Below are 11,527 nucleotides of genomic sequence, written 5' to 3'. Positions count from 1 at the left end.
TTTAAAAGACAGGCTTGATATGTACTAATGAAATAGAGGTTTATTATTGGCACAACTACATTGCATTTTTCCCTAAATTCTTTTCGCTTCACTTATGTTGGTGTGATTATTTTTGGTTGAAACGGAGTTTTAATATTGCCTGCCTGGTTTCAAAACCTGACTCTGCTACTTATGAGCTGTGAATTTTGGACAGTTACTAAATCTGTTTTCTTATATGAAGACTGGATTAATCAATGGTAACTTCCTCATAGGATTGTTATAAAGATTAAATGAGTAAATATAAGTAAAATTTTATTAACATATGCAATTTAAGACATGTCGGGATAGGGATCCCTGGGTGGCTCAATGGTTTAGCGCCTGCCTTTGGCCCAGGGCTTGATCCTGGAGTCCCGGATTCGAGTCCCACATTGGGCTTCCTGCAGGGAGCTTGCTTCTCCCTCTCCCTGTGTCTCTGCCTCTCTCTCTCTCTGGGTCTCCCATGAATAAATAAATAAAATCTTAAAAAAAAAAAGACAGGTTGGGATTATTTATTAATCTCTTTTGTTAAGGATTTTAAAATATTTTTGTTCTTGAAATGGAAATGTTGATCAAATGACCACCTAGAATAAAAAAGTGAATTGCATGTGAAAATTCTATTAATACAGTTGATAAACTGTGGTTTGAATAGTAGGGTGAGTGGAGAAGTAGAAGCAGTTTGCAACATTATTTGATTCTTCAACAATCTCGTTTTTTGTAGTAAGGTTTATGGAACCTGTGTGCATCTCTTCTGCTTATATTGTGACCATATGGTCTTTTGTTTTTTAGATTAGGGAAGAGATTATAGCATTATTTGGTTCCTATAATATGTAGTATGCATAGATTAGCATCCCCATTTTTTTCTGAGCTTCTCTACTGAGTCTTAGAGGTTGAATGACTTCCCTAAAGTCACAGAGCTAATCTTACTAGTGGAATGTATAGAATTAGCCTCATATTTTATCTTACATTTATTTGATAACTATTTCCAGTTATCAAAACTGTATTAAATATGACATTGTTTCCAGAAAGAGATACTTAAAAGCAGAATTAACATCTGGATTATAGAGGATTTAAGGCTACTGATATTATAAAATGACCAAGGAAATAAGAATGGTATTAATAATAAATTTAGTTTGTACTATTTGGAAGAATCAGAACCCTTGGTTTCAGGTTGTTTTCTGAAGATAGAAGGAAAATATAAAATTTATTAAGAACTTTTTCTTAATTGATACATTGTTTTGAAAAACCTTCTTGTACTCACAGGTTTTGGAAAAGTACAGAGGCTAAAATTAGAATGCCTCTAAAGTATATTTTAAGAAGAAGTATGTCTTTTTGATAAGTCCATTGACAATTCTTAGAAACACGGAGGAAGTAGTAAATCTGTCCTTTGGTAAGCATTATCTATAAAGATCCTTAAATCATCAGAAGTATTATAGCTTGAAAACTAAAAGAGCTTATTCAAAATATAAGCTTATTAGCAATACTTAAATAAACTTCAGGGTGAAGTATTTACTTTCTTACCCATTGGCTTTATTTGTAATGAGTATCTGAGACCTGTGCCAGTCTGCTTTTGCCCGGTTATACCATGGTACCAATCAACTCCAAAATTTCAGTGGCTTATAACAGTATAGGTTTATTTCTTATTCATGTTGCACACGTCTTGCAGGTTGGTATGTAACACATCCACACATTATTGTAGCATGGGCTCACCAATGTTTTCTCTCATGTGGTCAGAGAGAAAGGAAAGCAGACTCTGAAACTAGAAGATGGTAGTCACATTCCGAGTTGGCAATGGCACAGGCACTTGAGCTTCCTTCGAATTGGTCAGAGCAAGTCACGTAGCCAAACCTGAGATTGTGGTGGTGGGAAATATATTTCTTTTATAGGAGGAATTACTAGAGAGGGAGTTTAAAGGAGGAGGAATGGATGTTTTGAAGAAATAATATAATCTGTCACCATCACCACTGTAATTCCTAGGTAGGGGCACTGTTAAGATAAATACTGCAGTTTTATGTGGAAAGTGCTTATATCTAAAATTGTATTTCAATATCTTCATCTTTCATTTTGTAATTGTTGGGTGGGGTTCTAATGTTTTGGCTGTTGTACCAATTTCCCTGCATTTCTTGTGTCAACAAATTGCTGGAGTCAAGGCTTTGTCTTTCAGAAACAAAATCCCACTGTAAACTGGAGTGAGTACAAGGAGTTGGGGGGGGGGGGCAGTGGGAAGTGGATTATATGAATACATGGGAATGTCACGGAGCCCATAAGCAGAAAGTATTGCTGGGGTCATGTGGGACTGGAAAGCTTTAAGACATTACTCCTCTCTGTGTCATCTTCTCTTCTTTATTTCTGTACATGTCTTTCCTTATTTTCTCTGTGCATATGGACATTTCTCTCTGCTTTCCATGCATTTTGCACTCGGTGACAATCCCATAGCTCTTTTTACCTGTCACCACTTCAAAAAACATCAGAGACAGAATTATCCTTTTGGAATCCCAATTCTAAACTCCCAGAAGAGAGAGGCACTGGTCAGTAGGTTATGACTGGCCAGAGTCAGGGAATTTAGATTTCTATGACAGCAGAGTGGGGAGGGAAGATCCACAGAAAAAGGAGTTGTACTGATAACCCAAAAGCTGTCTTTTATGTAAATGTTACATTGTTTGGCATAAATACATGGGTTTAAAATGAATTTTCTTTCTTTTTAATAAGAATAAAATCCTCATGAATATGACTTAAATAAGTTCTCAGTTATGGTTTTTTACTGTTTGATGAACAGGGAGAAAGAAGCACTCTGGTAAAGCTTTCAAGGCAGCTAACAGTTCAGTTTTGAAGCTGTTAAATTGTAAAAAGAAAAAGTATTGGGTATACTCATGTTCTTTTATACACTTTGTTCCTGCCTTCCCCAAGAGGCAGTGTTAGGTCACTGCTCCAGCTACATGAGTAGCCATCTCCCATAAGACTCACGGCTGCTGTAAATCATGTTTTTCTAGAACAGAAAAAAAGAAAGCCTCAATATTCTTAAAAAAAAGTCTTTCAATTTTTCTTAGGCTGAACAATACATATTAAATTTGTCTATTATAGTATCACTGTTCCCCTAAAGTCGCTGCACTGGTAAAGCAGATTAAAAATAACAGCTTATTATAATTTTTCTCCAATATTTTATTTAGAGAGTTTGTGAACTTAAGCAAAGTTGAAAGGATAAAAAAAATGCTTTTCCATGTATCTTTCAGGTAGATTCACTAGTTTTGCCACATTTGCTTGTATTTCTCTACATGTATGCTTGTGTCTTCCTTTATTTATCAGACATGGTTTACTCAATTATAAGGAAATCATGTAATTCCTCCTGGAAGAACTTTATTACTTTCATTTTTCTGGATAGTGCAACCCTCTCTTTTTTGTCAAATGAATAATGCTCTTTTAAAACTATACCCCAAGCAAATAAGAATAACTGAAAAGGCTCAGGGCCTTTACAATGACCTATTTTGCTCCTTTTGCATAGTAAGAGGCTCATTACAATATAGATATAACTTAATCTGTTGTCAGGAAAAACTTTATCCCTAAAATCTGTGTTGATATTTGTTTTTTAGACCAATTTGCCCATATGATTCTATTTTGGTTTTTTATTGATTTATACTGGAACATGATTTAGAATCAACAGCAGGTGGCAGTGCTAGTAAAGGTTGTGACTTCTGTTGTCAGCTTGGAAATGAAGGTATCTTTTCAATCTACACGAGTAATATACTTAGCAAGGAATCTTTAAATAGAGACCTGCATTTATCACTAATTAATTTTATTTCAAGAATTATTTTTGCAATCAATTGAATATGATGAGATAAACGTATTAAAAATGTTGTCTTAATTGTGGGACCAATAACTTGAGAAAAGCCAGCTTATTTTTTCCTTGTTTTTTGCTTATTTTACAACAAGGAAGAAAACTCCCACTAAATACTTACAATTAGAAAGATTAGGTAGTTTGGATCCTGTTAAAATTTGCAGGAAAAATGTCACAGCAGGATCATTTATTCTTCTATTGATAAAAAGTGGTTATTTTGAAATCTTGTGGCAAACTTCAAGAAAGGTTTTATAAAGCTAAGATACTCTAGTTCAACAGGGTAACAAATTGTAGAAAGCTTAAACTTCTCTAGGTATTTGTGGAAATAATTTAAAATTTATAGTAAGTTATAATTTGTTGCATAGATCATAATTTTGCTTCTTTCTTTCTTTCTTTCTTTCTTTCTTTCTTTCTTTCTTTCTTTCTTTCTTTCTTTCTTTCTTTTTTTCTTTTCTTTCTTTCTCTTTCTAAGACATTTTTATTTATTTATTCATGAGAGACACACAGAGAGAAAGACAGAGACCCAGGCAGAGGGAGAAGCAGGCTCTATGCAGGGAGCCCGATGCGGGACTCACACCCTGGGCCAAAGGCAGGCACCAAACCGCTGAGCCACCCAGGCTGCCCTGCTTTCATTTTAAAGGAGAGAAACCTAGAAAATAAAATAATTTGTTTCATTGAGATATTCTACTTGGTTTTTCACAATTTTTGTGTCATTTTACCACAAATGATAGATTTTGAAGGTGATATATCAAAAGCTTGTTTGTTAGGTTTTAATAGATCTATACATGTGTTTAAATAACTTACATGTTGCTTATTTAAGCATTATTATATGTTTGTATTTCCATATGTCATCTAGACATTAGCTCACAGCAGAGTAGTTGATTTCTGTCATTAGCCCAGTTTAGCTTATGAAGAACTCACAACACTTAAAACTCAAGACAATTGGGAAATCAGGGTCCTTGCTCAGATAAAGAAACTGAGGCCCAAGAGAGATCTCATTGAAGGAGGCTTAATGTTATGGAAAGATCCTGTTACATTGATTTTTGGGGACTCAGGAAGGACTCAGCTTTATTATGTTATTCACTTATATTCCCTGGACTCCTGCTGTGTCTCTCCCCCACCCCCTCAGGGAACACGGGAATGGAGGAAGCCTTATCATTCACTAGGTCCTGTATTTTATTATGAAGAAGGTGATTTTAACAAATATCTTTTTCCTCCAGGAAGCACATTGTTAGCCACTTAATTAACTGAATAGTTGACTTCATGCTTGATGTGTGATTAAAATTAGATGAGCTTTTCTGAACCCTAGCTTTAGCGCTTTCTGAGAAATACCCTATGTAGCAACAGCTATTATCATCTCTACTTCATAAGAATGATAAGTGAAAAAAAGTGACAAAATGTTTAAGTTGCATTAGATAAAACACTGAGTCATCAGGAGATTTGAATGGGGCAAAAGTACTCTTAGGTGTAATCGCCAGTTCCCCAAGGAACAGCTTTTTCCACGAAGAAGAAACAAAATAGAATAAAATCTTAAATTTTTCTTCCAGAACTGCATTAGAACTAGGGAATGAGGTGGAAATATCTATACATCATGAAATAGAAACACATTCCCTTTTCTCAAAGTATCAATGGTTTATTAAAGTTGTTAGTTAACTCAGACAAAGGTTTTTGTACTTCTGAAATTCAGTTCTGATTAATTCTTAGTCGTTAGGTCTTAAATTGTAGCCTTTACACATAGAGTAGGTTTTTTGTTTTTTGTTTTTCTTTTGGTTTGGCAAATCACTGTGTCTTGAAAATTCTCAGGTCAAGTCCATAGCCAAGTGAAGTACCTTAAAAAAAGAACTTTATCAAGTTTGGCCTGCAGTAATCTATGCTTTAAATTACAGCACAACTCATTCCAAATCAATATAATGAATTGATTTGTAAACGTTTCAGGCAGGATTGCTTTCTTTGGATTTTGTCTATTGAATGTGCACTGCAGTTAAGGCATCTTTTTTTTTTTTCTGCATAATTAAGTCCATGTTCTTGGCCTTTCACTGAGTTTAAACTGGGTTTAAAAGGCAGAAATGTATGTTAAAGCGAAATTATGCACATCCATTATTCTTAGTCTTATAAATATTGAAGCATTTTTTTTCTCTTTTGTTGAGAAATAGAAGAGAAAATAAAGCTGGATGCCCTGAACTTTAGTTCCCATTTCTTAGGATATTTCATGCCTGGAAAAAAATTGAACTTACTGTTTTCAAATGCCTAAATTGCCTGAGTATACAGTGAAATTCTTTATTTGTATAGATATGATTATGTTTCAATTATGGTATATGGCAAAGTGTAAGAAGGAACAACATAGTTGTTTAAATTTTGAAAAATCTGGAGAGATTTTTGAGTTAATATATAAATGGAAGGAGCTACAGGGAAAGATCAATTCAACTAACATTTACTGAGCTTGTGTAACAGTACCTTCTATGTGCCAGGTACTGGGTTAGTCACTTTATAGGTATCTTTCAGTTTCCCAGCAATCTTCAAAGAATAGAATAGCTAATTATTTACATATTTTGAAAATGGAAAGCTCAGTGCATGTAGGATTAAAACATAGGTCTTCATAATGATGTTTTGGAATCCAATACTGTCATGTTGCTTCATCAAACTAGTGCTTATTCAGGTACCAAGAAATATAAAAATAAGTTCAGTTCCTGCCTTTAAGAAATTATATATGGTGGTCTACTGGGAGAGATAGGCATTCCAACAAATCATTGCATTACCGTGTGAGGAGTCCCAATATATAATGATGTACTACAATGAGGGAGGGCATTGTTTCTGATAGAGGGAGCTAAATGTGTAATCATTGTGTTGTGCAAAGGTATAGTGCTGAAGAAATGAAAAGTAGTGTCCTGTAGCTGATTTTAAGGGCCTGGGATTTTATGCTAAGTGGGTTTAGGACCCTTGAACTGGGCTTTCAAACAACCCTCATTACTGGCTTCCTAACTGAGTGTTGGGGCCAGTAGATTTTAACTGTTTTCTGTCTTTGCACAATTATCAGACTTTTGTAGGACGTATCAGACTTTTGTAGCACAGAAAACATTTGAACGCCTGTATTTGCAATGCTCGTTAGCAAAACATACTCACTTTTTTAAAAAGATACACTATTTGTAAAGTAGATTCCAGTGGTCAATAAGGTACTAGTTAGTGCTCACTCGGCAACTTCTTAACAGATTTTTCAGTGTTTAGAAACTATGAGCAAGGTATTTTAGACAATAGACAGGGTTGTATTGTAAGAGAGATGACTTGTAGGATTTTAGATTCTTTGAAAGTATAGTTATAAAGAGCATTTCTGGAACTGGCAATAACCTGAAGTTCCGAAGATGTATTTGCTGTGAAAACATCCGACACACAGAATAACGACATATTGGAAACCTGTGAATCGATAGATTGCAGGCATTGGTGATCTTTGTAAGTGCTATTATCTATGATGAAAAATAATTGCATTTTCAGTTCAACCACCCCAAATTATATTTTTAAATTTAATTTGTAACTTGGGAGTTAGCAGAAACTTAATATATTTGGAGCATCATTCTATGTAATACCTGACTTTAGCTTGATGAAACTGTGTTTTCTATCTCCTTAAATGTTATTCAGTTATGGGATTTCTTGCACTCTTGGTTAGTACACTTTTGTGCCCTTAGTAAAAACAATTGTATTTTGAAACCAAAGTTATTGACTTATAGATGTATCTATTGGTCCTGAAGTACTTTACTGAGGGGAAAAAAAACCCTACAAAATTAATAGAAGTTAAGAGTTTAAAGACCATATGGTGCTCAAGTTACACTTCAAATTAAAAATGTCTTACAATGTGAGGCAGTCACCCCAGTAAGAAAAAAATATATGGAAATGCAACAATTCTCCTCACAAACATTTTAAACAGTAGTTCCCCTGCCTTATGTAGAATTTGAACAGTTGCTTCTCTTCACCACAAAGCAGATATCCTTATCACTAACAGCAGCATGAACTCAGAAATAAAGGTTGTCATTAAAACTTCTCACATTTTTCCTAAACGTTTTCTAAATAGGAGATCATGAGTAATAGAAAGGAGATTTTAAGTCAGGAAAAGAATAAGCAGTCTTTCCTTTTATTATGGGTGTCAAATTAAACATAATAGAAAGGTAATAGTTGATTGTTAGTTTTTTTTTTTAAGATCTCTAGGTTTAAAGGAATTTAATGTTTCCAAGACAACACATGAGACAATTAAACTGTAAAGTGTGTGTGTGTGTGTGTGTGTGTGTGTGTGTTTAATCTTGCTGTTGCTACTTTTTAATGGAAAACAGCCACGTTTCTGCTGTTCTTTTTAGGCTATTGTCTTCAGTCATTTTCATGCTTTGCATAAACAGGCCCAAACAAATTCTAAGTTGATTTTTGTCATATCAGTATCAGGAAATAAGAACTGTGATACCTAATCATGGCCTTACTGTTGAATTGTTTTATGCCTAGGAAGCAGAATCTAAAATTCTTATTAGCTTGTTAATATGTCAGACATAATTGGAAAGTATGGAGTGTTTCCTAATTATTATCCTAGTAACCTCGACTCTATCTACTTTGGTTTTCTCAACAGTGTGAAGAGGTGTGAGCTTCAATTAATATTTGGGATTATGAAATCACAGATTTAAAGGTGTGAAGTGTGTAAATGTCATTATCCTAATAAAAATTCAAATTTACAACATGAAACCTTTGAATAGCCTTGAATAAATGGAATCTTTCAACAAAGCAAATCCTAAAATGTCCATAAGAGGGTGCACAGGCATTGTAGAAACAAACAAACCCAATTCCTAGAATGACACAGAGAAGTATATCTTTGTGGCCATGAAATATTTAACATTTTAGAAAACATTCAAAGCTTCCAGAGCATTTCGTTGAACATGACATGAGTGTATGCTCATCTGACTATAATCCTACTTTTCTTGATTTCTTCTGAATAAACAAGTTGTCACTATTTTGTTCTTGGAAAGCTTAAATAGGATCAAATCAGGAAAGCAGTGTCAAAAAGGGGATGTAATTATAGCTGTTGCTATTGAAACAACTGAATTGAGGGGTTTTTAAGTCATAAGTTACTATATTAGAGAAATCTAGATCCTGTTTTATACTTATGTGAAAAGATGGACTTTTAACTTTAGGGGAGAGGAAATTAATTCTTAGAATAAGGGGCTTTGAGAAAATTTGAGAAAGGAAGACAAAAATGCTATAAAATGTCTTCTGAATTCAAAGTACAAAGTTTCTATTTGTTAATTTGGGCCCTAAAATTATTTTCTACTTTAGATTATATAATTTTGTGGAACATATCTGTAGGCTGACTTTAACAGATTATTTCATCCTTTGCAATTTTTTATGAAATAAACCCCACTTAAAAAAAAAAAAAACGGAAACCAACTTAAACAAAATAGCTAACCTAAAATTAACTTCAAATATTAGCATATTGACAAAAGGACCAATGCTCCTACAGAGCATTGTTTTCATAAATTTTCATTGCATGATGTTAAATAGATGAGATCAAAAAAAATTTTCCAATATAATATCTTTTGCCTATTTTGTGATAACCTTAGAGAAAATTGAGAATTCTTTCTCCTATTAGTTTTAAGTAAGAGGAAATATAATAAATGATGGTTGGGCATTCAGTATTAAGGACAAATTTGAAGGAACTACCTTAGAATAATCTCTGGTAATTTCATGTTACGTTTTCAAAATAAAATCAACTTTTGAAGTGGAATTTTATAGATGTTAAGTGAATGGAAGCATTTTTTGGTTGTAGTATATCATCTACTAAGAGAAGCCCCACACCTCACAGCATTCCTCATTTTTTCACCATCAGGATCTTAGAACCACTTAGAACCAAAAATCACCATCATTGTATCTTTTAGGTGACCCTCCTTCACATGAGCCAATTAAGGGAAGATCTGGTAACATGATTCTTCATGTTGCTGTGTAGGTAAGAATCAGATTCTTGGAACTTGGTTGTCTAGGTAGATATCCAGATTATAGCCCTAGAAATTTAGCAGAAGAATCTCTCTGCTTGTACCTCAGCCAATTTTTATTAAAGGTAAATTATCATAAAAAATTCTTGGATTGATAAAATAACAATTGTTGAATACTCTAGACTTATGTTAGGAATTAAGAGGGAGGACTGGGGCTAATCTGTCTCATACTCCAGTTATGCAGTTTCAAGTTGAGATGCATAATGTGGATGAATGTGGTCAATTTAGAAAAGAAAATTAATGTTCTTGCTGAGCTCTCAAAAATGTATTTCAGTGATGATTGAAAGATCTGAGATTCACACTGATCTCAAGAATTAACAAAGGTGAGACAAATAAACATGGAGTCCATCTTCCACGAGAAACAAGAAGGCTCACTTTGTGCTCAACATTGCTTGAATAATCTATTGCAAGGAGAATATTTTAGCCCTGTGGAATTATCTTCATTTGCACACCAGATAGATGAAGAAGAGAGGATGAGAATAGCAGAAGGAAGAGTTACTAGTGAAGAATATCACACAGTTTTACAGCAGCCTTTTGGAAATATGGATGACAGTGGTTTTTTCTCTATTCAAGTTATAAGCAATGCCTTGAAAGTTTAGGGTTTAGAACTAATTCTCTTCAACAGTCCGGAGTATCAGAGACTCAGGATCGATCCCATAAATGAAAGATCATTTGTTTGCAATTACAAAGAACACTGGTTTACAGTTAGAAAATTAGGGAAACAGTGGTTCAACTTGAATTCTCTCTTGATGGGTCCAGAATTAACATCAGGCATGTACCTTGTGCTTTTCCTAGCTCAATTACAACAGCAAAGTTATTCTATATTTGTTGTTAAGGTGACCTGCCAGATTGTAAAGCTGACCAACTTCTACAGATGATCAGGGTCCAACAGATGCAGAGACCAAAACTTATTGGAGAAGAATTAGCACAACTAAAAGAACAGAGAGTCTGGAGAACAGATCTGGAATGAGTCTTAGAAGCAAACGATGGGTCAGGCATGTTAGATGAAGATGAGGAAGATTTGCAGAGGGCTCTGGCACTAAGTTGCCAAGAAATGGACATGGAAGATGAAGAAGCAGATCTCCATAGGGCTATTCAGCTCAGTATGCAAGGTAGTTCCAGAAGGATATCTCAAGATATTCCACAGACATCAGGTACACATCTTACTTTGGAAGAGCTATGGAAGAGAAGAAAAGCCTACTTTGAAAAGCAGCAGCAGCAGCAGCAACAGCAGCAATAGCAGCAGCAGGATCCACCAGGACAGTTCTCACATCCATGTGAAAGGCCCACCACAAGTTCAGAAGCTCTAGGCAGTGATCCAGGAGATGTTATGAGTGAGGAAGACATGCTTCAAGCAGCCGTGACCATGTCTTTGGAAACTGTTAGAAATAGTTTCAAAACAGAAGGGAAAAAATAATACCTTTTATAAATCATTTAGATGTTCTTACTTTCCAACATTATTATCTGTGTGGTTACAGCACAGAGGGTCTGCTTTAGTCATGTGTCAAAGAAGCAATGTTCAACAGAGGAGATAAGACTTTTAGGTGGTTTGCAACAGAAAGTGGAAAAATGCATCAGCTGTAGGACTAAATAGTGATCCTCCATACACTAGCCAAAGAGGCATTTAGAGATTAAAGAAATTTAAAATAGTTTTCTAAATGTTAAC

General features: G+C 34.5%; 1 pseudogene; it reads left to right on the top strand.

Moving 5' to 3' along the window:
• Window positions 1–10,199: 10,199 nt before the first annotated feature.
• On the top strand, window positions 10,200–11,278 carry LOC121489723 (annotated as a pseudogene).
• Window positions 11,279–11,527: the final 249 nt, after the last annotated feature.

This window comes from Vulpes lagopus, chromosome 4, assembly GCF_018345385.1.
Source record: "Vulpes lagopus strain Blue_001 chromosome 4, ASM1834538v1, whole genome shotgun sequence".
NCBI lineage: Eukaryota > Metazoa > Chordata > Mammalia > Carnivora > Canidae > Vulpes > Vulpes lagopus.
Note: the sequence above shows the minus strand (reverse complement) of the source record. Positions and strands in the feature narration are given on the sequence as shown.